This window comes from Eubalaena glacialis, unplaced genomic scaffold (genome assembly GCF_028564815.1).
Source record: "Eubalaena glacialis isolate mEubGla1 unplaced genomic scaffold, mEubGla1.1.hap2.+ XY scaffold_353, whole genome shotgun sequence".
Taxonomy (NCBI): Eukaryota; Metazoa; Chordata; class Mammalia; order Artiodactyla; family Balaenidae; genus Eubalaena; species Eubalaena glacialis.
In genome coordinates this window covers 264,526-288,711 of record NW_026871306.1, presented here as the reverse complement: position 1 = coordinate 288,711, position 24,186 = coordinate 264,526, and the positions used below count along the sequence as shown (strand labels likewise).

Below are 24,186 nucleotides of genomic sequence, written 5' to 3'. Positions count from 1 at the left end.
GGGCTGTGCGTCGGGGCCGGGCGGCTGCTGAGAGGAACGTCGGCGCTCAGCCGCAGCGGCCACGCCTCGCCTGCCCTGACTGGGATTCGGGCGCGGGCCAGGCCGCTTCGGCTCCTGGCTTCCTCTGGCGACACCGACAGTCTCGCGGCGGCCGTGGACGGCAGAGAAAGCGCGGGACGGGCCGAGCACGCCTGCGTCCCTCCGTCCCTCGTCCCTCGGTGCTTCCGACCGCCTCGCGCCCTGGGGTCGCCAGCGTGCCCGGAGCCTCTCATTCAGGTGGCCCGTCGGCCTCCTGCTCAAATGGAGCACATGCCCACGGGGCGAGCAGTGACCAGGGTCCGGCGGTTGGCGGCGAGCGCCGCTGGGGCAGCGCCGGGCGCCGGCGGCCATCGGTGCATGGGTGGTTCAGTGGTAGAATTCTCGCCTGCCACGCGGGAGGCCCGGGTTCGATTCCCGGCCCATGCAGCCGCAGCGTCCCCTTTTGGTTCCCGCAGCCCCACAGCGGAGCTGGGCTTCCCCGCTGCCACACTCAAGGCACCGGTCCTGCAACAGCTCGCTCACCACCGCACCTTCCGGCCCCTGTCCTTCCCACGCAGACGCCCCCACCCCACACACACCCGGGAGCCACGCCTCCAGGACCTGACACCTTGCGGGCTCAGCCACTCTTACGCCCAGACCCCTTCCTTGTCCTTGCTCTCGTCCTTACCCCGACCCCGCTTGTGTCACGCTTCTCGCTGTAAGGAACACCCCACACTGGCACCCGCACAGCCCAACCTCTTCACCTTTCGCCACGTTTCCAAGCTCTCTGCCTCACTCTGCCCGCACTGCGAAAGTTATACTATGTTTGCACAACCAGGAGCAAGGAAGTTGCCACCTCTGGGAGTGATACATCCCATTTTCCTGGAGAGTCCCCAAAGCGTCCACTTGCACGAGGAGTTCAAAAAGAAGTCCACACTATCATCGCAGACTGCACTCTAGATTCATGTTCTGACCCTCGACAGAAATACGTTTCCAACACCGGCCCGCTCCTCCACCACTACTGCCACCACCACCATCAGCACGACAAACACCACCCCCTCCCCTGAACCTCTGCTCCCACCAACAGCGTCAGCCCTCGGGACAGCACCACCGGCACCACCACCTCAGCCTCCACCCTACTCCCACAGACACCCCCATCCCACCCCCTATCTCCCCACTTTTCCCCCGATCCTTTCCAAATCCTACGTTGTCAAGGATCCTGCCCTTGCCTCTGTCCCGTTGCCCTCCTTTTTTCCCCCTTCGTCTTCGTCTCCTTTTCGTAGCAGTACGGTTGATTTACAATACTGGGTTACTTTCAGGTGTACAGCCAAGTGATTCAGTTATATGTCCTTTTCCAGGTTATTTTCCATTATACGTTATCACGACATATGAATACAGTTCCCTGTGCTGTACGGCAAATCCTTGTTGCTTCTGTGCTTTATGTATAGTATTTCCCCTCTGTTAATCGCAGCTCCGGATTCTTCCCTGCCCTACACTTTCCCCTTGGGTAACGAACAGTGTGTTTTCCATGTCTGTGAGTCCGTTGCTCTTTGGCACATACATCCGTTTGTAGTACGGTTTAGATTCCACATATCTTTGTGCTTCTCTGCCTGACTTACGTCGCTAAGTGGAGTATACTCTAGGTCCATCCTTATCGGTGCAAATGGCAATATCTCACTCTTTTGTATGGCTGAGTAATATTCCACAGTACATACGTACCACGTCTTCCTGTGCCAGCCATCGGTTGATGGGCACTTGGGTTTTGTCCATGTCTTGGCTGTGGCCCGTAGTGCTGCTGTGAACGTGGGGGTGCATGGATCTCTGCAAATGACAGTTTCTCTCCTTTGCCGATGTGTACCCACGATGGGGAGGGCTGGATCATATGGGAGCTCGTATTCCACCTATTTATTTAGTGTGTTGTTTTTATTTATGCATTTAATATTTACTTATTCATTTACTTATAAGAACTAGTAGCTGTAATTTTGGAAGAAAAGTTGATTAACGATATTGAGTTAGTTTCAGGTGCACAGCAAAGCGGATACTGTCTTCCATGTCTAATATTGTTTCAGATTGCTTTCCATTACAGTTTACTACAGGATATTGAATATCATTCCCGGTGTTATTCTGGAAATCCTTGTTGCTTATGTCTTTTATATGAAGTACGGTGTATCTGTTCATCGCAGCTCCTAATTTATGCCTCCACCCCTCCCGTTCTCCTCGGGGAACCATCAGTGTGTTTCCTATGTCTGTGAGTCTGTTTCTCTTTTGCACATACCTTCTTTTCTATTATGTTTTAGATTCCACGTATGTTTGTGCTTCTCTGTCAGACTTACTTCGCTAAGTGTAATGTTCTCTAGGACCATCCTTATTGTGGCAAATGGCAATATTTCGTTTTCTGAAATGGCTGAGTAATATTCCACAGTACATATATACCGCATCTTTTCCTGTCAGCCAACTGTTGACGGGCACATGGGTTTTTTCTATGTCTTGGCTGCGGCACACAGTGCTGCTGCAAACACGGGGGTGCGTGGATCTCTTCAAACAACAGTTTTTCTCTTTGGCGGATGTGTACCCACGACGGGGATTGCTGGATCATCTGATGGCTCATGTTTCTCCTGTTTATTTTGGTCGTTGTTTTTATTTATTTACTTACTTACTTACTTATAAGTACTAGTACTCGTGGTTTAAGAAGAAGAGTTGATTAACAATATTGAGTTAGTTTCAGGTGTACAGCAAGGGGGATACTGTTTTCCATGTCTAATATTGTTTCAGATTGATTTCCACTACAGGTTATTGCAGGATATTGACTATCACTCCCTGCGTTATTCTGGAAATCCTTGTTGCTTATCTCCTTTATATGAAGTACTGTGTATCTGTTCATCGAGCTCCTAATTTATCCCTCCACCCCTCCTTTTTACCTCGGGTAACCATCACTGTGTCTTCTAGGTCTGTGAGTCTGTTTCTGTTTTGCACATAGATTCATTGGTAGTACTTTTTAGATTCCACATATCTTTGTGCTTCTCTGTCGGACCTACTTCACTAAGTGTAATATTCTCTGGGAGCATTCTTGTTGCGGCAAATGGCAATATTTCATTCTTTTTTATTAATGGCTGAGTAATATCCCATAGTACATATATACCACCTCTTCTTGTACTAGCCACCCGTTGACGGGCACTTGGGTTTTTTCCCGTGTCTTGGCTACTGCAAATAGTGCCGCTGTGAACGTGGAGGTGCTTGTGCCTTTTTGCACTCTTGTTTCGTCATTGCCGGGTACGTACCCAGGAGTGGGATTGCTGGATCATAGGGGACCTCTCCTTTGGCCTCTTTCAACCTCAACCCCTCCTCCCCCCACCCCCGCCGCCACACACACCTGAGACCGGATGGTTTCTCCCGATGAGAGGTGATGTATATGTCTCTGGGGCAGTAGAATGCCCCCACCCCATTCGGACCCCGCCTAGCCCCTGAGGCGCGCTCTGTTTCTGCTCTTCTCTTGCCTGCCTCCTACCCACCGCCCCCAGTCCCAACCCACTGGTTAGCCTGACCACCTTGCCGCACAGCACACCAGTCTGGCGCGCTCACCCGCCACCCCACCGCGAAGGGGTCCTCTCCCACCGTCTTCCTCGCCCCACAGCCCACTCACACACCCCGCCCTTCCCCCCAGCCTGCCGGCTCGGACCCCTCTCCCCGCCACCTTCCCCTTGTATCCCAGGCCCGACTGTCACATGTCCTGCCCGGAAGTCTCACTTCCGCCAGTGCTCCTCAGACGCACTCCTACTCCAGGCCCACCCCGGCCCCTGATCTGACCCACCCGTACACACGTGCCGGGCCAGGTGCTGCCACCACCCCCAAGCTTCTGCTGAGCCCCTGCCTGAGTGGCCAGCCGCTCTCCCGGGCCAGGTCCCCGCCAGCCCAACACCTCCCGCTCCTGCCCGCGCTCCACCCAGACACCCCAGGCCCTTCCTCGCACCTCCCAGCACGCGGCCCACCGCCGCCCTCTCTCCATGGGGTCCTTCTGCTCCGTTCCCTAACCCGCGTGGGGTGGCCACCGACCGCGGCCACAAACACCTTCATCCCACACTGTCAGCCACCCCCACGGCACCGGCAAGGGCGTTCAGGAAACCTGCTGCGGTGGTGCGAAGCACCCGTCTGCCCACCGGTGCTCCTTTCCACAGGGGATCCGGCTTTGTTAGAAGGCACCGCGTGTGACACCGCCGTCGCCGTCGGCGCTGCCGCCGCTGTCGCCGTGGGGGAAAAGCAGTGCTGATGGAGAGTCCAGACACAGGCGGGGGCGTTTGCTCGTGGCCACGGCCACGGCGGCGAGAGGCGCGGCCCCGGCCACTCGTGTTTGGGGCTGAGGCAAGCGTCCGAAAAGGAAGACACGGGACGTCGAAGGCCTCGAGTGGGCGCGCGCCAGTGCGGCCAAAAGGTTTGGCCGGGGAGGGAGGGTGGAGGTTGCCTGGCAGGGCTTGGGCTGGAGGTGCAGGGCACCGGGCGGCTCTTGTCGGGGCGCCGAGGCCGCGGAGCAAGCGTGGCCTAAAAGTGGGATGTGGACGGTGGGAGGTAGAGAGGCAGAAGAAAGGCTTCCCTGACCGGGAATCGAACCCGGGCCGCGGCGGTGAGAGCGCCGAATCCTAACCACTAGACCACCAGGGAGCGTCAGGCTCTACCACTGCTCCTGCTGGACCCATAGCACCCGCTCGGCGCCACCTTGGCGCCAAGACCCGGCCTTTCCAAGTCCAGCCACGCGCCGCCCCTGGCAATCCACGTGTCCTACCGTCCTTCCTGCTTGCAGCGCCCTCAGAACACTGCGCGCCTGCTTCTCGCACACACAAGAAAAGCCGCTGGGGCCAGCTAGCTCCCTGCTCCCAGCTCTCCCTCACAGGCCCCCGGCCGGCCGGCCGCCCGTGGAGCTCGGTAAAAGGTCAGCCCGCTGCGTTGGCCGGGAATCGAACCCGGGTCAACTGCTTGGAAGGCAGCTATGCTCACCACTATACCACCAACGCTGCACAGCCCGGGCCGCCCCGAGACGCCGGCACCGGGCTCGCCCGAGCGCACTCTCGTCGCCGCCGCCTTCTCCTCCTCCTCCTCCTCCTCCTCCTCCTCCTCCTCCTTCTCTTCCTCCTCCTACTCCCCTTTCTCTTCCTCGTCCTCCTCCTCGTCCTCCTCCTCCTCCTCCTCCTCAGCCGCCGCCGCCGCCGCAGCCGCCGCTTGGAGCAGCCCTGCCCCGACGCCCCGCCGGCCGGCAGCTCTGTGACGTCACAGGCGCCACCAAGGCTCCCCGGCGCCCCACCCGCGCCAGCCCTACGAAGCTGCCCTCGGCCACCGGCCCGACCGCCTCAGGGGGGCGCTCTCGCTGCCTTGCTGCTCCAGGGCCCTCCGCTCCACGCCGCGGCCCGCCCCCGCCCCCGGGGCACGCGTCTTCCAGCCCCCGGCTCGCCAAAGCCCTTCTCCACCGGGCGCTGGGCCAGGCCACTCCCCGCACCGACAGGGGGACGGCACTCATCCGCCTCCCACCCGTCCCGGCAGCTGTGCACCTATGCCGCTGTGCATAGCTGCGCAGCTGTGCGTCGCGACGCAAGGAGCCCCCTGAGACAGCCACTTGGGGCGGGCCGCAATGTCATCGGGCGCTTGTGGGGTCCAGAGGAGGCCGTCGCTCGGCCCTGGCGACTGAGCGCCCGGCGAGGAGGAAGGGCTGGGTGGCTGGAGGGGGGCGAGGGTGGGCAGGCTGGGCACGCGCTGGCGCCCTGCGCCTCGCTGGAGGGCGGAGGGCGGAGGGAGGAGAAGAAGGGCCCTTGGGAGCCAGGCGGCAGGACAGAGAGCGGCGCCAGCCACCAAAAGAGGGCGTGTTGCCTCCCCGTCGGGGAATCGAACCCCGGTCTCCCGCGTGACAGGCGGGGATACTCACCACTATACTAACGAGGACGGCGGCCACCGCCCCCGCGCCCGGCCGCTCTCGGGCTGCCTGCCGACGCCTCCCCCTGCCCTCCGGCCCCCTGCCCACCACGGGCGCCCGGCTCGTGCCCGACCCGACCCGACCCAACGCCACACCAACCGCGTCCTCCAAAGCAGCAGCCCCCGACCCCGACAGGGACCCGGACCCGCGTGGCCCTGAAAACTCCGAGTGCGCGCTGCCTACTGCCTCCGACGCGGGGATCGCGCCGGGTGGAGGGGGCCCGAGACGGAAAGCAAGGCTGCGAGGAGGGGGTGGGCGCGCGCCGGGCCATGGCCGGCGAGGAGACGCGCGGGTGGGGGTCGGCGGCAGGGGCTGGCCCGACGCGGCCCGGCTGCGTCCGGGGCCAGGGGTGGGCGAGGGCGCCACCGCGGCGCAGCCAGGCGCGTCGTCTGGCCGTGCTCCCCGTCGGCCGCCGCGCGCCCGTTCTGTCGCTCACCCAGACGGCCGCGCGCCTGGCGCGGAGCACCGCGCCCCGCCAAGGGCACCGGGGTTCGCGTCGCGTCGGGTCCCAGCCAGCCCAGCGGCCACGCGCACGCCCAGGCCCGCCGTCAGGATGGCCGAGCGGTCTAAGGCGCTGCGTTCAGGTCGCAGTCTCCCCTGGAGGCGTGGGTTCGAATCCCACTCCTGACAAGCCAGCCTTTTGGCCCGCCCGACAAACGCACCCGGCCCTATGGCAGCGCTTTACTGCCTTCCAGTCCGTTCGCGCCCTGCACTCTTGCGGCCTCTCCAAACTCCGGCCCGGACATCCACGCCTCTCAGACGCGGGACCTTCTCAGCCACGGCCGCGGGCCTGGCAGAAACGGCGCACTAGGAACCCTCCGGCGACTGGCTTTCCGGACAAACGCCCTCCCCAGGGGCCAGCTCCTAAGCCCCCTCCTACCTGCACCCCCACCAGAAAAACCTTCAGTCCTTCGCAGCCCATCTTTCCTCACCTGCTTGCGGCTGCTGCTGCTGCTGCTGGTTTTCCTGCCTGCCTGCCTGCCTGCCTGCCTGCCTGCCTGCCTTCGTCCCTCCCTCCCACTCCCACTCCCACGCTCCACCCCGCCCCCACCGCCACACGCAGAACGGCCGCGTGTGGAAAGCCCGTCCACGCCTGGCCCGCCCTCCGACTTCGGCCCGGTGAACAGCGGACTCGCTCTCACAGCCTTTCTTCCACTTCCGCCACCAGCAGCTCTCCCTCTTTCCAACATCCTGTCCTTCCCGCCAGCCCCAACGGCCCGCCTGCCCATTCCATTCCCTCCACAGCCACACCGTCTTGCCGGCCTGTGGTGCGTGCCCTCGGTGCTTTTTCGCCTTGGGACCTTGGCCGGACCACACCTGCCTACCTGCCTGCCTGCCTGCCTGCCTGCCTGCCTGCCTGCCTGCCGGCCGCGTGCAGCCCAGCCTCCTGCTGGCCAGCCAACAGGGGGCCCTCCCTGCACGGGGCCTGGCGCAGGAGTCGCTCCCGGGAACGGTGCTCCAGTGAGTAGTGAGCGGAAGCCCTGGATGCCCTGTCACCCACCACAGACGTCCGGCCCCCAGCCCGGGCCACCCACCTCGGCGCCACAGCGCAAGTCCCTCGGGGAAGCCGCTGCTCCGGCCGGACCCAACCACACCCTGGCGCGCTCCCTCCCTCACCGGGCTGTCCGCGAGCCAGCAGCCAGTCTGCCCAAGTGCTTCTCCTCACAACCAACGCAGCAGAGCGGGACCCCGCGGGAGAGGGGTGGGCCAGAGCGCAGAAGCGAGGCTCAGACACCTTTGGTCTTGTGGCCTGAGCGCCGCTCGGCGACGGCGGCGGCGGCGGCGGCGGCGGCGGCGGCGGTGCCCGGTGTCCATCTCCCACGCTCGCGGTCCCTGCACAGCCCCGAGCTCCGATCCCTGCCCCCGCCCGCCCTCGCACGCCCCGCACCAGCAAGAAAGCCAGCCGCCAGAGGGGCTGTGCGTCGGGGCCGGGCGGCTGCTGAGAGGAACGTCGGCGCTCAGCCGCAGCGGCCACGCCTCGCCTGCCCTGACTGGGATTCGGGCGCGGGCCAGGCCGCTTCGGCTCCTGGCTTCCTCTGGCGACACCGACAGTCTCGCGGCGGCCGTGGACGGCAGAGAAAGCGCGGGACGGGCCGAGCACGCCTGCGTCCCTCCGTCCCTCGTCCCTCGGTGCTTCCGACCGCCTCGCGCCCTGGGGTCGCCAGCGTGCCCGGAGCCTCTCATTCAGGTGGCCCGTCGGCCTCCTGCTCAAATGGAGCACATGCCCACGGGGCGAGCAGTGACCAGGGTCCGGCGGTTGGCGGCGAGCGCCGCTGGGGCAGCGCCGGGCGCCGGCGGCCATCGGTGCATGGGTGGTTCAGTGGTAGAATTCTCGCCTGCCACGCGGGAGGCCCGGGTTCGATTCCCGGCCCATGCAGCCGCAGCGTCCCCTTTTGGTTCCCGCAGCCCCACAGCGGAGCTGGGCTTCCCCGCTGCCACACTCAAGGCACCGGTCCTGCAACAGCTCGCTCACCACCGCACCTTCCGGCCCCTGTCCTTCCCACGCAGACGCCCCCACCCCACACACACCCGGGAGCCACGCCTCCAGGACCTGACACCTTGCGGGCTCAGCCACTCTTACGCCCAGACCCCTTCCTTGTCCTTGCTCTCGTCCTTACCCCGACCCCGCTTGTGTCACGCTTCTCGCTGTAAGGAACACCCCACACTGGCACCCGCACAGCCCAACCTCTTCACCTTTCGCCACGTTTCCAAGCTCTCTGCCTCACTCTGCCCGCACTGCGAAAGTTATACTATGTTTGCACAACCAGGAGCAAGGAAGTTGCCACCTCTGGGAGTGATACATCCCATTTTCCTGGAGAGTCCCCAAAGCGTCCACTTGCACGAGGAGTTCAAAAAGAAGTCCACACTATCATCGCAGACTGCACTCTAGATTCATGTTCTGACCCTCGACAGAAATACGTTTCCAACACCGGCCCGCTCCTCCACCACTACTGCCACCACCACCATCAGCACGACAAACACCACCCCCTCCCCTGAACCTCTGCTCCCACCAACAGCGTCAGCCCTCGGGACAGCACCACCGGCACCACCACCTCAGCCTCCACCCTACTCCCACAGACACCCCCATCCCACCCCCTATCTCCCCACTTTTCCCCCGATCCTTTCCAAATCCTACGTTGTCAAGGATCCTGCCCTTGCCTCTGTCCCGTTGCCCTCCTTTTTTCCCCCTTCGTCTTCGTCTCCTTTTCGTAGCAGTACGGTTGATTTACAATACTGGGTTACTTTCAGGTGTACAGCCAAGTGATTCAGTTATATGTCCTTTTCCAGGTTATTTTCCATTATACGTTATCACGACATATGAATACAGTTCCCTGTGCTGTACGGCAAATCCTTGTTGCTTCTGTGCTTTATGTATAGTATTTCCCCTCTGTTAATCGCAGCTCCGGATTCTTCCCTGCCCTACACTTTCCCCTTGGGTAACGAACAGTGTGTTTTCCATGTCTGTGAGTCCGTTGCTCTTTGGCACATACATCCGTTTGTAGTACGGTTTAGATTCCACATATCTTTGTGCTTCTCTGCCTGACTTACGTCGCTAAGTGGAGTATACTCTAGGTCCATCCTTATCGGTGCAAATGGCAATATCTCACTCTTTTGTATGGCTGAGTAATATTCCACAGTACATACGTACCACGTCTTCCTGTGCCAGCCATCGGTTGATGGGCACTTGGGTTTTGTCCATGTCTTGGCTGTGGCCCGTAGTGCTGCTGTGAACGTGGGGGTGCATGGATCTCTGCAAATGACAGTTTCTCTCCTTTGCCGATGTGTACCCACGATGGGGAGGGCTGGATCATATGGGAGCTCGTATTCCACCTATTTATTTAGTGTGTTGTTTTTATTTATGCATTTAATATTTACTTATTCATTTACTTATAAGAACTAGTAGCTGTAATTTTGGAAGAAAAGTTGATTAACGATATTGAGTTAGTTTCAGGTGCACAGCAAAGCGGATACTGTCTTCCATGTCTAATATTGTTTCAGATTGCTTTCCATTACAGTTTACTACAGGATATTGAATATCATTCCCGGTGTTATTCTGGAAATCCTTGTTGCTTATGTCTTTTATATGAAGTACGGTGTATCTGTTCATCGCAGCTCCTAATTTATGCCTCCACCCCTCCCGTTCTCCTCGGGGAACCATCAGTGTGTTTCCTATGTCTGTGAGTCTGTTTCTCTTTTGCACATACCTTCTTTTCTATTATGTTTTAGATTCCACGTATGTTTGTGCTTCTCTGTCAGACTTACTTCGCTAAGTGTAATGTTCTCTAGGACCATCCTTATTGTGGCAAATGGCAATATTTCGTTTTCTGAAATGGCTGAGTAATATTCCACAGTACATATATACCGCATCTTTTCCTGTCAGCCAACTGTTGACGGGCACATGGGTTTTTTCTATGTCTTGGCTGCGGCACACAGTGCTGCTGCAAACACGGGGGTGCGTGGATCTCTTCAAACAACAGTTTTTCTCTTTGGCGGATGTGTACCCACGACGGGGATTGCTGGATCATCTGATGGCTCATGTTTCTCCTGTTTATTTTGGTCGTTGTTTTTATTTATTTACTTACTTACTTACTTATAAGTACTAGTACTCGTGGTTTAAGAAGAAGAGTTGATTAACAATATTGAGTTAGTTTCAGGTGTACAGCAAGGGGGATACTGTTTTCCATGTCTAATATTGTTTCAGATTGATTTCCACTACAGGTTATTGCAGGATATTGACTATCACTCCCTGCGTTATTCTGGAAATCCTTGTTGCTTATCTCCTTTATATGAAGTACTGTGTATCTGTTCATCGAGCTCCTAATTTATCCCTCCACCCCTCCTTTTTACCTCGGGTAACCATCACTGTGTCTTCTAGGTCTGTGAGTCTGTTTCTGTTTTGCACATAGATTCATTGGTAGTACTTTTTAGATTCCACATATCTTTGTGCTTCTCTGTCGGACCTACTTCACTAAGTGTAATATTCTCTGGGAGCATTCTTGTTGCGGCAAATGGCAATATTTCATTCTTTTTTATTAATGGCTGAGTAATATCCCATAGTACATATATACCACCTCTTCTTGTACTAGCCACCCGTTGACGGGCACTTGGGTTTTTTCCCGTGTCTTGGCTACTGCAAATAGTGCCGCTGTGAACGTGGAGGTGCTTGTGCCTTTTTGCACTCTTGTTTCGTCATTGCCGGGTACGTACCCAGGAGTGGGATTGCTGGATCATAGGGGACCTCTCCTTTGGCCTCTTTCAACCTCAACCCCTCCTCCCCCCACCCCCGCCGCCACACACACCTGAGACCGGATGGTTTCTCCCGATGAGAGGTGATGTATATGTCTCTGGGGCAGTAGAATGCCCCCACCCCATTCGGACCCCGCCTAGCCCCTGAGGCGCGCTCCGTTTCTGCTCTTCTCTTGCCTGCCTCCTACCCACCGCCCCCAGTCCCAACCCACTGGTTAGCCTGACCACCTTGCCGCACAGCACACCAGTCTGGCGCGCTCACCCGCCACCCCACCGCGAAGGGGTCCTCTCCCACCGTCTTCCTCGCCCCACAGCCCACTCACACACCCCGCCCTTCCCCCCAGCCTGCCGGCTCGGACCCCTCTCCCCGCCACCTTCCCCTTGTATCCCAGGCCCGACTGTCACATGTCCTGCCCGGAAGTCTCACTTCCGCCAGTGCTCCTCAGACGCACTCCTACTCCAGGCCCACCCCGGCCCCTGATCTGACCCACCCGTACACACGTGCCGGGCCAGGTGCTGCCACCACCCCCAAGCTTCTGCTGAGCCCCTGCCTGAGTGGCCAGCCGCTCTCCCGGGCCAGGTCCCCGCCAGCCCAACACCTCCCGCTCCTGCCCGCGCTCCACCCAGACACCCCAGGCCCTTCCTCGCACCTCCCAGCACGCGGCCCACCGCCGCCCTCTCTCCATGGGGTCCTTCTGCTCCGTTCCCTAACCCGCGTGGGGTGGCCACCGACCGCGGCCACAAACACCTTCATCCCACACTGTCAGCCACCCCCACGGCACCGGCAAGGGCGTTCAGGAAACCTGCTGCGGTGGTGCGAAGCACCCGTCTGCCCACCGGTGCTCCTTTCCACAGGGGATCCGGCTTTGTTAGAAGGCACCGCGTGTGACACCGCCGTCGCCGTCGGCGCTGCCGCCGCTGTCGCCGTGGGGGAAAAGCAGTGCTGATGGAGAGTCCAGACACAGGCGGGGGCGTTTGCTCGTGGCCACGGCCACGGCGGCGAGAGGCGCGGCCCCGGCCACTCGTGTTTGGGGCTGAGGCAAGCGTCCGAAAAGGAAGACACGGGACGTCGAAGGCCTCGAGTGGGCGCGCGCCAGTGCGGCCAAAAGGTTTGGCCGGGGAGGGAGGGTGGAGGTTGCCTGGCAGGGCTTGGGCTGGAGGTGCAGGGCACCGGGCGGCTCTTGTCGGGGCGCCGAGGCCGCGGAGCAAGCGTGGCCTAAAAGTGGGATGTGGACGGTGGGAGGTAGAGAGGCAGAAGAAAGGCTTCCCTGACCGGGAATCGAACCCGGGCCGCGGCGGTGAGAGCGCCGAATCCTAACCACTAGACCACCAGGGAGCGTCAGGCTCTACCACTGCTCCTGCTGGACCCATAGCACCCGCTCGGCGCCACCTTGGCGCCAAGACCCGGCCTTTCCAAGTCCAGCCACGCGCCGCCCCTGGCAATCCACGTGTCCTACCGTCCTTCCTGCTTGCAGCGCCCTCAGAACACTGCGCGCCTGCTTCTCGCACACACAAGAAAAGCCGCTGGGGCCAGCTAGCTCCCTGCTCCCAGCTCTCCCTCACAGGCCCCCGGCCGGCCGGCCGCCCGTGGAGCTCGGTAAAAGGTCAGCCCGCTGCGTTGGCCGGGAATCGAACCCGGGTCAACTGCTTGGAAGGCAGCTATGCTCACCACTATACCACCAACGCTGCACAGCCCGGGCCGCCCCGAGACGCCGGCACCGGGCTCGCCCGAGCGCACTCTCGTCGCCGCCGCCTTCTCCTCCTCCTCCTCCTCCTCCTCCTCCTCCTCCTTCTCTTCCTCCTCCTACTCCCCTTTCTCTTCCTCGTCCTCCTCCTCGTCCTCCTCCTCCTCCTCCTCCTCAGCCGCCGCCGCCGCCGCAGCCGCCGCTTGGAGCAGCCCTGCCCCGACGCCCCGCCGGCCGGCAGCTCTGTGACGTCACAGGCGCCACCAAGGCTCCCCGGCGCCCCACCCGCGCCAGCCCTACGAAGCTGCCCTCGGCCACCGGCCCGACCGCCTCAGGGGGGCGCTCTCGCTGCCTTGCTGCTCCAGGGCCCTCCGCTCCACGCCGCGGCCCGCCCCCGCCCCCGGGGCACGCGTCTTCCAGCCCCCGGCTCGCCAAAGCCCTTCTCCACCGGGCGCTGGGCCAGGCCACTCCCCGCACCGACAGGGGGACGGCACTCATCCGCCTCCCACCCGTCCCGGCAGCTGTGCACCTATGCCGCTGTGCATAGCTGCGCAGCTGTGCGTCGCGACGCAAGGAGCCCCCTGAGACAGCCACTTGGGGCGGGCCGCAATGTCATCGGGCGCTTGTGGGGTCCAGAGGAGGCCGTCGCTCGGCCCTGGCGACTGAGCGCCCGGCGAGGAGGAAGGGCTGGGTGGCTGGAGGGGGGCGAGGGTGGGCAGGCTGGGCACGCGCTGGCGCCCTGCGCCTCGCTGGAGGGCGGAGGGCGGAGGGAGGAGAAGAAGGGCCCTTGGGAGCCAGGCGGCAGGACAGAGAGCGGCGCCAGCCACCAAAAGAGGGCGTGTTGCCTCCCCGTCGGGGAATCGAACCCCGGTCTCCCGCGTGACAGGCGGGGATACTCACCACTATACTAACGAGGACGGCGGCCACCGCCCCCGCGCCCGGCCGCTCTCGGGCTGCCTGCCGACGCCTCCCCCTGCCCTCCGGCCCCCTGCCCACCACGGGCGCCCGGCTCGTGCCCGACCCGACCCGACCCAACGCCACACCAACCGCGTCCTCCAAAGCAGCAGCCCCCGACCCCGACAGGGACCCGGACCCGCGTGGCCCTGAAAACTCCGAGTGCGCGCTGCCTACTGCCTCCGACGCGGGGATCGCGCCGGGTGGAGGGGGCCCGAGACGGAAAGCAAGGCTGCGAGGAGGGGGTGGGCGCGCGCCGGGCCATGGCCGGCGAGGAGACGCGCGGGTGGGGGTCGGCGGCAGGGGCTGGCCCGACGCGGCCCGGCTGCGTCCGGGGCCAGGGGTGGGCGAGGGCGCCACCGCGGCGCAGCCAGGCGCGTCGTCTGGCCGTGCTCCCCGTCGGCCGCCGCGCGCCCGTTCTGTCGCTCACCCAGACGGCCGCGCGCCTGGCGCGGAGCACCGCGCCCCGCCAAGGGCACCGGGGTTCGCGTCGCGTCGGGTCCCAGCCAGCCCAGCGGCCACGCGCACGCCCAGGCCCGCCGTCAGGATGGCCGAGCGGTCTAAGGCGCTGCGTTCAGGTCGCAGTCTCCCCTGGAGGCGTGGGTTCGAATCCCACTCCTGACAAGCCAGCCTTTTGGCCCGCCCGACAAACGCACCCGGCCCTATGGCAGCGCTTTACTGCCTTCCAGTCCGTTCGCGCCCTGCACTCTTGCGGCCTCTCCAAACTCCGGCCCGGACATCCACGCCTCTCAGACGCGGGACCTTCTCAGCCACGGCCGCGGGCCTGGCAGAAACGGCGCACTAGGAACCCTCCGGCGACTGGCTTTCCGGACAAACGCCCTCCCCAGGGGCCAGCTCCTAAGCCCCCTCCTACCTGCACCCCCACCAGAAAAACCTTCAGTCCTTCGCAGCCCATCTTTCCTCACCTGCTTGCGGCTGCTGCTGCTGCTGCTGGTTTTCCTGCCTGCCTGCCTGCCTGCCTGCCTGCCTGCCTGCCTGCCTGCCTTCGTCCCTCCCTCCCACTCCCACTCCCACGCTCCACCCCGCCCCCACCGCCACACGCAGAACGGCCGCGTGTGGAAAGCCCGTCCACGCCTGGCCCGCCCTCCGACTTCGGCCCGGTGAACAGCGGACTCGCTCTCACAGCCTTTCTTCCACTTCCGCCACCAGCAGCTCTCCCTCTTTCCAACATCCTGTCCTTCCCGCCAGCCCCAACGGCCCGCCTGCCCATTCCATTCCCTCCACAGCCACACCGTCTTGCCGGCCTGTGGTGCGTGCCCTCGGTGCTTTTTCGCCTTGGGACCTTGGCCGGACCACACCTGCCTACCTGCCTGCCTGCCTGCCTGCCTGCCTGCCTGCCTGCCGGGCCGCGTGCAGCCCAGCCTCCTGCTGGCCAGCCAACAGGGGGCCCTCCCTGCACGGGGCCTGGCGCAGGAGTCGCTCCCGGGAACGGTGCTCCAGTGAGTAGTGAGCGGAAGCCCTGGATGCCCTGTCACCCACCACAGACGTCCGGCCCCCAGCCCGGGCCACCCACCTCGGCGCCACAGCGCAAGTCCCTCGGGGAAGCCGCTGCTCCGGCCGGACCCAACCACACCCTGGCGCGCTCCCTCCCTCACCGGGCTGTCCGCGAGCCAGCAGCCAGTCTGCCCAAGTGCTTCTCCTCACAACCAACGCAGCAGAGCGGGACCCCGCGGGAGAGGGGTGGGCCAGAGCGCAGAAGCGAGGCTCAGACACCTTTGGTCTTGTGGCCTGAGCGCCGCTCGGCGACGGCGGCGGCGGCGGCGGCGGCGGCGGCGGCGGTGCCCGGTGTCCATCTCCCACGCTCGCGGTCCCTGCACAGCCCCGAGCTCCGATCCCTGCCCCCGCCCGCCCTCGCACGCCCCGCACCAGCAAGAAAGCCAGCCGCCAGAGGGGCTGTGCGTCGGGGCCGGGCGGCTGCTGAGAGGAACGTCGGCGCTCAGCCGCAGCGGCCACGCCTCGCCTGCCCTGACTGGGATTCGGGCGCGGGCCAGGCCGCTTCGGCTCCTGGCTTCCTCTGGCGACACCGACAGTCTCGCGGCGGCCGTGGACGGCAGAGAAAGCGCGGGACGGGCCGAGCACGCCTGCGTCCCTCCGTCCCTCGTCCCTCGGTGCTTCCGACCGCCTCGCGCCCTGGGGTCGCCAGCGTGCCCGGAGCCTCTCATTCAGGTGGCCCGTCGGCCTCCTGCTCAAATGGAGCACATGCCCACGGGGCGAGCAGTGACCAGGGTCCGGCGGTTGGCGGCGAGCGCCGCTGGGGCAGCGCCGGGCGCCGGCGGCCATCGGTGCATGGGTGGTTCAGTGGTAGAATTCTCGCCTGCCACGCGGGAGGCCCGGGTTCGATTCCCGGCCCATGCAGCCGCAGCGTCCCCTTTTGGTTCCCGCAGCCCCACAGCGGAGCTGGGCTTCCCCGCTGCCACACTCAAGGCACCGGTCCTGCAACAGCTCGCTCACCACCGCACCTTCCGGCCCCTGTCCTTCCCACGCAGACGCCCCCACCCCACACACACCCGGGAGCCACGCCTCCAGGACCTGACACCTTGCGGGCTCAGCCACTCTTACGCCCAGACCCCTTCCTTGTCCTTGCTCTCGTCCTTACCCCGACCCCGCTTGTGTCACGCTTCTCGCTGTAAGGAACACCCCACACTGGCACCCGCACAGCCCAACCTCTTCACCTTTCGCCACGTTTCCAAGCTCTCTGCCTCACTCTGCCCGCACTGCGAAAGTTATACTATGTTTGCACAACCAGGAGCAAGGAAGTTGCCACCTCTGGGAGTGATACATCCCATTTTCCTGGAGAGTCCCCAAAGCGTCCACTTGCACGAGGAGTTCAAAAAGAAGTCCACACTATCATCGCAGACTGCACTCTAGATTCATGTTCTGACCCTCGACAGAAATACGTTTCCAACACCGGCCCGCTCCTCCACCACTACTGCCACCACCACCATCAGCACGACAAACACCACCCCCTCCCCTGAACCTCTGCTCCCACCAACAGCGTCAGCCCTCGGGACAGCACCACCGGCACCACCACCTCAGCCTCCACCCTACTCCCACAGACACCCCCATCCCACCCCCTATCTCCCCACTTTTCCCCCGATCCTTTCCAAATCCTACGTTGTCAAGGATCCTGCCCTTGCCTCTGTCCCGTTGCCCTCCATTTTTCCCCCTTCGTCTTCGTCTCCTTTTCGTAGCAGTACGGTTGATTTACAATACTGGGTTACTTTCAGGTGTACAGCCAAGTGATTCAGTTATATGTCCTTTTCCAGGTTATTTTCCATTATACGTTATCACGACATATGAATACAGTTCCCTGTGCTGTACGGCAAATCCTTGTTGCTTCTGTGCTTTATGTATAGTATTTCCCCTCTGTTAATCGCAGCTCCGGATTCTTCCCTGCCCTACACTTTCCCCTTGGGTAACGAACAGTGTGTTTTCCATGTCTGTGAGTCCGTTGCTCTTTGGCACATACATCCGTTTGTAGTACGGTTTAGATTCCACATATCTTTGTGCTTCTCTGCCTGACTTACGTCGCTAAGTGGAGTATACTCTAGGTCCATCCTTATCGGTGCAAATGGCAATATCTCACTCTTTTGTATGGCTGAGTAATATTCCACAGTACATACGTACCACGTCTTCCTGTGCCAGCCATCGGTTGATGGGCACTTGGGTTTTGTCCATGTCTTGGCTGTGGCCCGTAGTGCTGCTGTGAACGTGGGGGTGCATGGATCTCTGCAAATGACAGTTTCTCTCCTTTGCCGATGTGTACCCACGATGGGGAGGGCTGGATCATATGGGAGCTCGTATTCCACCTATTTATTTAGTGTGTTGTTTTTATTTATGCATTTAATATTTACTTATTCATTTACTTATAAGAACTAGTAGCTGTAATTTTGGAAGAAAAGTTGATTAACGATATTGAGTTAGTTTCAGGTGCACAGCAAAGCGGATACTGTCTTCCATGTCTAATATTGTTTCAGATTGCTTTCCATTACAGTTTACTACAGGATATTGAATATCATTCCCGGTGTTATTCTGGAAATCCTTGTTGCTTATGTCTTTTATATGAAGTACGGTGTATCTGTTCATCGCAGCTCCTAATTTATGCCTCCACCCCTCCCGTTCTCCTCGGGGAACCATCAGTGTGTTTCCTATGTCTGTGAGTCTGTTTCTCTTTTGCACATACCTTCTTTTCTATTATGTTTTAGATTCCACGTATGTTTGTGCTTCTCTGTCAGACTTACTTCGCTAAGTGTAATGTTCTCTAGGACCATCCTTATTGTGGCAAATGGCAATATTTCGTTTTCTGAAATGGCTGAGTAATATTCCACAGTACATATATACCGCATCTTTTCCTGTCAGCCAACTGTTGACGGGCACATGGGTTTTTTCTATGTCTTGGCTGCGGCACACAGTGCTGCTGCAAACACGGGGGTGCGTGGATCTCTTCAAACAACAGTTTTTCTCTTTGGCGGATGTGTACCCACGACGGGGATTGCTGGATCATCTGATGGCTCATGTTTCTCCTGTTTATTTTGGTCGTTGTTTTTATTTATTTACTTACTTACTTACTTATAAGTACTAGTACTCGTGGTTTAAGAAGAAGAGTTGATTAACAATATTGAGTTAGTTTCAGGTGTACAGCAAGGGGGATACTGTTTTCCATGTCTAATATTGTTTCAGATTGATTTCCACTACAGGTTATTGCAGGATATTGACTATCACTCCCTGCGTTATTCTGGAAATCCTTGTTGCTTATCTCCTTTATATGAAGTACTGTGTATCTGTTCATCGAGCTCCTAATTTATCCCTCCACCCCTCCTTTTTACCTCGGGTAACCATCACTGTGTCTTCTAGGTCTGTGAGTCTGTTTCTGTTTTGCACATAGATTCATTGGTAGTACTTTTTAGATTCCACATATCTTTGTGCTTCTCTGTCGGACCTACTTCACTAAGTGTAATATTCTCTGGGAGCATTCTTGTTGCGGCAAATGGCAATATTTCATTCTTTTTTATTAATGGCTGAGTAATATCCCATAGTACATATATACCACCTCTTCTTGTACTAGCCACCCGTTGACGGGCACTTGGGTTTTTTCCCGTGTCTTGGCTACTGCAAATAGTGCCGCTGTGAACGTGGAGGTGCTTGTGCCTTTTTGCACTCTTGTTTCGTCATTGCCGGGTACGTACCCAGGAGTGGGATTGCTGGATCATAGGGGACCTCTCCTTTGGCCTCTTTCAACCTCAACCCCTCCTCCCCCCACCCCCGCCGCCACACACACCTGAGACCGGATGGTTTCTCCCGATGAGAGGTGATGTATATGTCTCTGGGGCAGTAGAATGCCCCCACCCCATTCGGACCCCGCCTAGCCCCTGAGGCGCGCTCCGTTTCTGCTCTTCTCTTGCCTGCCTCCTACCCACCGCCCCCAGTCCCAACCCACTGGTTAGCCTGACCACCTTGCCGCACAGCACACCAGTCTGGCGCGCTCACCCGCCACCCCACCGCGAAGGGGTCCTCTCCCACCGTCTTCCTCGCCCCACAGCCCACTCACACACCCCGCCCTTCCCCCCAGCCTGCCGGCTCGGACCCCTCTCCCCGCCACCTTCCCCTTGTATCCCAGGCCCGACTGTCACATGTCCTGCCCGGAAGTCTCACTTCCGCCAGTGCTCCTCAGACGCACTCCTACTCCAGGCCCACCCCGGCCCCTGATCTGACCCACCCGTACACACGTGCCGGGCCAGGTGCTGCCACCACCCCCAAGCTTCTGCTGAGCCCCTGCCTGAGTGGCCAGCCGCTCTCCCGGGCCAGGTCCCCGCCAGCCCAACACCTCCCGCTCCTGCCCGCGCTCCACCCAGACACCCCAGGCCCTTCCTCGCACCTCCCAGCACGCGGCCCACCGCCGCCCTCTCTCCATGGGGTCCTTCTGCTCCGTTCCCTAACCCGCGTGGGGTGGCCACCGACCGCGGCCACAAACACCTTCATCCCACACTGTCAGCCACCCCCACGGCACCGGCAAGGGCGTTCAGGAAACCTGCTGCGGTGGTGCGAAGCACCCGTCTGCCCACCGGTGCTCCTTTCCACAGGGGATCCGGCTTTGTTAGAAGGCACCGCGTGTGACACCGCCGTCGCCGTCGGCGCTGCCGCCGCTGTCGCCGTGGGGGAAAAGCAGTGCTGATGGAGAGTCCAGACACAGGCGGGGGCGTTTGCTCGTGGCCACGGCCACGGCGGCGAGAGGCGCGGCCCCGGCCACTCGTGTTTGGGGCTGAGGCAAGCGTCCGAAAAGGAAGACACGGGACGTCGAAGGCCTCGAGTGGGCGCGCGCCAGTGCGGCCAAAAGGTTTGGCCGGGGAGGGAGGGTGGAGGTTGCCTGGCAGGGCTTGGGCTGGAGGTGCAGGGCACCGGGCGGCTCTTGTCGGGGCGCCGAGGCCGCGGAGCAAGCGTGGCCTAAAAGTGGGATGTGGACGGTGGGAGGTAGAGAGGCAGAAGAAAGGCTTCCCTGACCGGGAATCGAACCCGGGCCGCGGCGGTGAGAGCGCCGAATCCTAACCACTAGACCACCAGGGAGCGTCAGGCTCTACCACTGCTCCTGCTGGACCCATAGCACCCGCTCGGCGCCACCTTGGCGCCAAGACCCGGCCTTTCCAAGTCCAGCCACGCGCCGCCCCTGGCAATCCACGTGTCCTACCGTCCTTCCTGCTTGCAGCGCCCTCAGAACACTGCGCGCCTGCTTCTCACACACACAAGAAAAGCCGCTGGGGCCAGCTAGCTCCCTGCTCCCAGCTCTCCCTCACAGGCCCCCGGCCGGCCGGCCGCCCGTGGAGCTCGGTAAAAGGTCAGCCCGCTGCGTTGGCCGGGAATCGAACCCGGGTCAACTGCTTGGAAGGCAGCTATGCTCACCACTATACCACCAACGCTGCACAGCCCGGGCCGCCCCGAGACGCCGGCACCGGGCTCGCCCGAGCGCACTCTCGTCGCCGCCGCCTTCTCCTCCTCCTCCTCCTCCTCCTCCTCCTCCTCCTCCTTCTCTTCCTCCTCCTACTCCCCTTTCTCTTCCTCGTCCTCCTCCTCGTCCTCCTCCTCCTCCTCCTCCTCAGCCGCCGCCGCCGCCGCAGCCGCCGCTTGGAGCAGCCCTGCCCCGACGCCCCGCCGGCCGGCAGCTCTGTGACGTCACAGGCGCCACCAAGGCTCCCCGGCGCCCCACCCGCGCCAGCCCTACGAAGCTGCCCTCGGCCACCGGCCCGACCGCCTCAGGGGGGCGCTCTCGCTGCCTTGCTGCTCCAGGGCCCTCCGCTCCACGCCGCGGCCCGCCCCCGCCCCCGGGGCACGCGTCTTCCAGCCCCCGGCTCGCCAAAGCCCTTCTCCACCGGGCGCTGGGCCAGGCCACTCCCCGCACCGACAGGGGGACGGCACTCATCCGCCTCCCACCCGTCCCGGCAGCTGTGCACCTATGCCGCTGTGCATAGCTGCGCAGCTGTGCGTCGCGACGCAAGGAGCCCCCTGAGACAGCCACTTGGGGCGGGCCGCAATGTCATCGGGCGCTTGTGGGGTCCAGAGGAGGCCGTCGCTCGGCCCTGGCGACTGAGCGCCCGGCGAGGAGGAAGGGCTGGGTGGCTGGAGGGGGGCGAGGGTGGGCAGGCTGGGCACGCGCTGGCGCCCTGCGCCTCGCTGGAGGGCGGAGGGCGGAGGGAGGAGAAGAAGGGCCCTTGGGAGCCAGGCGGCAGGACAGAGAGCGGCGCCAGCCACCAAAAGAGGGCGTGTTGCCTCCCCGTCGGGGAATCGAACCCCGGTCTCCCGCGTGACAGGCGGGGATACTCACCACTATACTAACGAGGACGGCGGCCACCGCCCCCGCGCCCGGCCGCTCTCGGGCTGCCTGCCGACGCCTCCCCCTGCCCTCCGGCCCCCTGCCCACCACGGGCGCCCGGCTCGTGCCCGACCCGACCCGACCCAACGCCACACCAACCGCGTCCTCCAAAGCAGCAGCCCCCGACCCCGACAGGGACCCGGACCCGCGTGGCCCTGAAAACTCCGAGTGCGCGCTGCCTACTGCCTCCGACGCGGGGATCGCGCCGGGTGGAGGGGGCCCGAGACGGAAAGCAAGGCTGCGAGGAGGGGGTGGGCGCGCGCCGGGCCATGGCCGGCGAGGAGACGCGCGGGTGGGGGTCGGCGGCAGGGGCTGGCCCGACGCGGCCCGGCTGCGTCCGGGGCCAGGGGTGGGCGAGGGCGCCACCGCGGCGCAGCCAGGCGCGTCGTCTGGCCGTGCTCCCCGTCGGCCGCCGCGCGCCCGTTCTGTCGCTCACCCAGACGGCCGCGCGCCTGGCGCGGAGCACCGCGCCCCGCCAAGGGCACCGGGGTTCGCGTCGCGTCGGGTCCCAGCCAGCCCAGCGGCCACGCGCACGCCCAGGCCCGCCGTCAGGATGGCCGAGCGGTCTAAGGCGCTGCGTTCAGGTCGCAGTCTCCCCTGGAGGCGTGGGTTCGAATCCCACTCCTGACAAGCCAGCCTTTTGGCCCGCCCGACAAACGCACCCGGCCCTATGGCAGCGCTTTACTGCCTTCCAGTCCGTTCGCGCCCTGCACTCTTGCGGCCTCTCCAAACTCCGGCCCGGACATCCACGCCTCTCAGACGCGGGACCTTCTCAGCCACGGCCGCGGGCCTGGCAGAAACGGCGCACTAGGAACCCTCCGGCGACTGGCTTTCCGGACAAACGCCCTCCCCAGGGGCCAGCTCCTAAGCCCCCTCCTACCTGCACCCCCACCAGAAAAACCTTCAGTCCTTCGCAGCCCATCTTTCCTCACCTGCTTGCGGCTGCTGCTGCTGCTGCTGGTTTTCCTGCCTGCCTGCCTGCCTGCCTGCCTGCCTGCCTGCCTTCGTCCCTCCCTCCCACTCCCACTCCCACGCTCCACCCCGCCCCCACCGCCACACGCAGAACGGCCGCGTGTGGAAAGCCCGTCCACGCCTGGCCCGCCCTCCGACTTCGGCCCGGTGAACAGCGGACTCGCTCTCACAGCCTTTCTTCCACTTCCGCCACCAGCAGCTCTCCCTCTTTCCAACATCCTGTCCTTCCCGCCAGCCCCAACGGCCCGCCTGCCCATTCCATTCCCTCCACAGCCACACCGTCTTGCCGGCCTGTGGTGCGTGCCCTCGGTGCTTTTTCGCCTTGGGACCTTGGCCGGACCACACCTGCCTACCTGCCTGCCTGCCTGCCTGCCTGCCTGCCTGCCGGGCCGCGTGCAGCCCAGCCTCCTGCTGGCCAGCCAACAGGGGGCCCTCCCTGCACGGGGCCTGGCGCAGGAGTCGCTCCCGGGAACGGTGCTCCAGTGAGTAGTGAGCGGAAGCCCTGGATGCCCTGTCACCCACCACAGACGTCCGGCCCCCAGCCCGGGCCACCCACCTCGGCGCCACAGCGCAAGTCCCTCGGGGAAGCCGCTGCTCCGGCCGGACCCAACCACACCCTGGCGCGCTCCCTCCCTCACCGGGCTGTCCGCGAGCCAGCAGCCAGGCTGCCCAAGTGCTTCTCCTCACAACCAACGCAGCAGAGCGGGACCCCGCGGGAGAGGGGTGGGCCAGAGCGCAGAAGCGAGGCTCAGACACCTTTGGTCTTGTGGCCTGAGCGCCGCTCGGCGACGGCGGCGGCGGCGGCGGCGGCGGCGGCGGCGGTGCCCGGTGTCCATCTCCCACGCTCGCGGTCCCTGCACAGCCCCGAGCTCCGATCCCTGCCCCCGCCCGCCCTCGCACGCCCCGCACCAGCAAGAAAGCCAGCCGCCAGAGGGGCTGTGCGTCGGGGCCGGGCGGCTGCTGAGAGGAACGTCGGCGCTCAGCCGCAGCGGCCACGCCTCGCCTGCCCTGACTGGGATTCGGGCGCGGGCCAGGCCGCTTCGGCTCCTGGCTTCCTCTGGCGACACCGACAGTCTCGCGGCGGCCGTGGACGGCAGAGAAAGCGCGGGACGGGCCGAGCACGCCTGCGTCCCTCCGTCCCTCGTCCCTCGGTGCTTCCGACCGCCTCGCGCCCTGGGGTCGCCAGCGTGCCCGGAGCCTCTCATTCAGGTGGCCCGTCGGCCTCCTGCTCAAATGGAGCACATGCCCACGGGGCGAGCAGTGACCAGGGTCCGGCGGTTGGCGGCGAGCGCCGCTGGGGCAGCGCCGGGCGCCGGCGGCCATCGGTGCATGGGTGGTTCAGTGGTAGAATTCTCGCCTGCCACGCGGGAGGCCCGGGTTCGATTCCCGGCCCATGCAGCCGCAGCGTCCCCTTTTGGTTCCCGCAGCCCCACAGCGGAGCTGGGCTTCCCCGCTGCCACACTCAAGGCACCGGT

At 62.8% G+C, this 24,186-nt stretch overlaps 16 non-coding genes across 16 annotated transcripts; 7 read left to right on the top strand and 9 right to left on the bottom strand.

Moving 5' to 3' along the window:
- Positions 1-394: 394 nt before the first annotated feature.
- TRNAG-GCC (transfer RNA glycine (anticodon GCC)) lies at positions 395-465 on the top strand. Its single transcript has one exon. It is a non-coding gene; the product is annotated as a tRNA-Gly (tRNA).
- A 4,134-nt stretch (positions 466-4,599) lies between these two features.
- On the bottom strand, positions 4,600-4,671 carry TRNAE-CUC (transfer RNA glutamic acid (anticodon CUC)). The gene has a single exon. It is a non-coding gene; the product is annotated as a tRNA-Glu (tRNA).
- A 278-nt stretch (positions 4,672-4,949) lies between these two features.
- On the bottom strand, positions 4,950-5,021 carry TRNAG-UCC (transfer RNA glycine (anticodon UCC)). The gene has a single exon. It is a non-coding gene; the product is annotated as a tRNA-Gly (tRNA).
- Positions 5,022-5,868: 847 nt separating this feature from the next.
- TRNAD-GUC (transfer RNA aspartic acid (anticodon GUC)) lies at positions 5,869-5,940 on the bottom strand. The gene has a single exon. It is a non-coding gene; the product is annotated as a tRNA-Asp (tRNA).
- Positions 5,941-6,518: 578 nt separating this feature from the next.
- TRNAL-CAG (transfer RNA leucine (anticodon CAG)) lies at positions 6,519-6,601 on the top strand. Its single transcript has one exon. It is a non-coding gene; the product is annotated as a tRNA-Leu (tRNA).
- A 1,676-nt stretch (positions 6,602-8,277) lies between these two features.
- Positions 8,278-8,348, top strand: TRNAG-GCC (transfer RNA glycine (anticodon GCC)). Its single transcript has one exon. It is a non-coding gene; the product is annotated as a tRNA-Gly (tRNA).
- Positions 8,349-12,482: 4,134 nt separating this feature from the next.
- On the bottom strand, positions 12,483-12,554 carry TRNAE-CUC (transfer RNA glutamic acid (anticodon CUC)). The gene has a single exon. It is a non-coding gene; the product is annotated as a tRNA-Glu (tRNA).
- Positions 12,555-12,832: 278 nt separating this feature from the next.
- Positions 12,833-12,904, bottom strand: TRNAG-UCC (transfer RNA glycine (anticodon UCC)). The gene has a single exon. It is a non-coding gene; the product is annotated as a tRNA-Gly (tRNA).
- An 844-nt stretch (positions 12,905-13,748) lies between these two features.
- Positions 13,749-13,820, bottom strand: TRNAD-GUC (transfer RNA aspartic acid (anticodon GUC)). The gene has a single exon. It is a non-coding gene; the product is annotated as a tRNA-Asp (tRNA).
- A 578-nt stretch (positions 13,821-14,398) lies between these two features.
- On the top strand, positions 14,399-14,481 carry TRNAL-CAG (transfer RNA leucine (anticodon CAG)). Its single transcript has one exon. It is a non-coding gene; the product is annotated as a tRNA-Leu (tRNA).
- Positions 14,482-16,162: 1,681 nt separating this feature from the next.
- TRNAG-GCC (transfer RNA glycine (anticodon GCC)) lies at positions 16,163-16,233 on the top strand. Its single transcript has one exon. It is a non-coding gene; the product is annotated as a tRNA-Gly (tRNA).
- Positions 16,234-20,367: 4,134 nt separating this feature from the next.
- Positions 20,368-20,439, bottom strand: TRNAE-CUC (transfer RNA glutamic acid (anticodon CUC)). Its single transcript has one exon. It is a non-coding gene; the product is annotated as a tRNA-Glu (tRNA).
- Positions 20,440-20,717: 278 nt separating this feature from the next.
- On the bottom strand, positions 20,718-20,789 carry TRNAG-UCC (transfer RNA glycine (anticodon UCC)). Its single transcript has one exon. It is a non-coding gene; the product is annotated as a tRNA-Gly (tRNA).
- Positions 20,790-21,636: 847 nt separating this feature from the next.
- TRNAD-GUC (transfer RNA aspartic acid (anticodon GUC)) lies at positions 21,637-21,708 on the bottom strand. The gene has a single exon. It is a non-coding gene; the product is annotated as a tRNA-Asp (tRNA).
- A 578-nt stretch (positions 21,709-22,286) lies between these two features.
- TRNAL-CAG (transfer RNA leucine (anticodon CAG)) lies at positions 22,287-22,369 on the top strand. The gene has a single exon. It is a non-coding gene; the product is annotated as a tRNA-Leu (tRNA).
- Positions 22,370-24,038: 1,669 nt separating this feature from the next.
- On the top strand, positions 24,039-24,109 carry TRNAG-GCC (transfer RNA glycine (anticodon GCC)). The gene has a single exon. It is a non-coding gene; the product is annotated as a tRNA-Gly (tRNA).
- Positions 24,110-24,186: the final 77 nt, after the last annotated feature.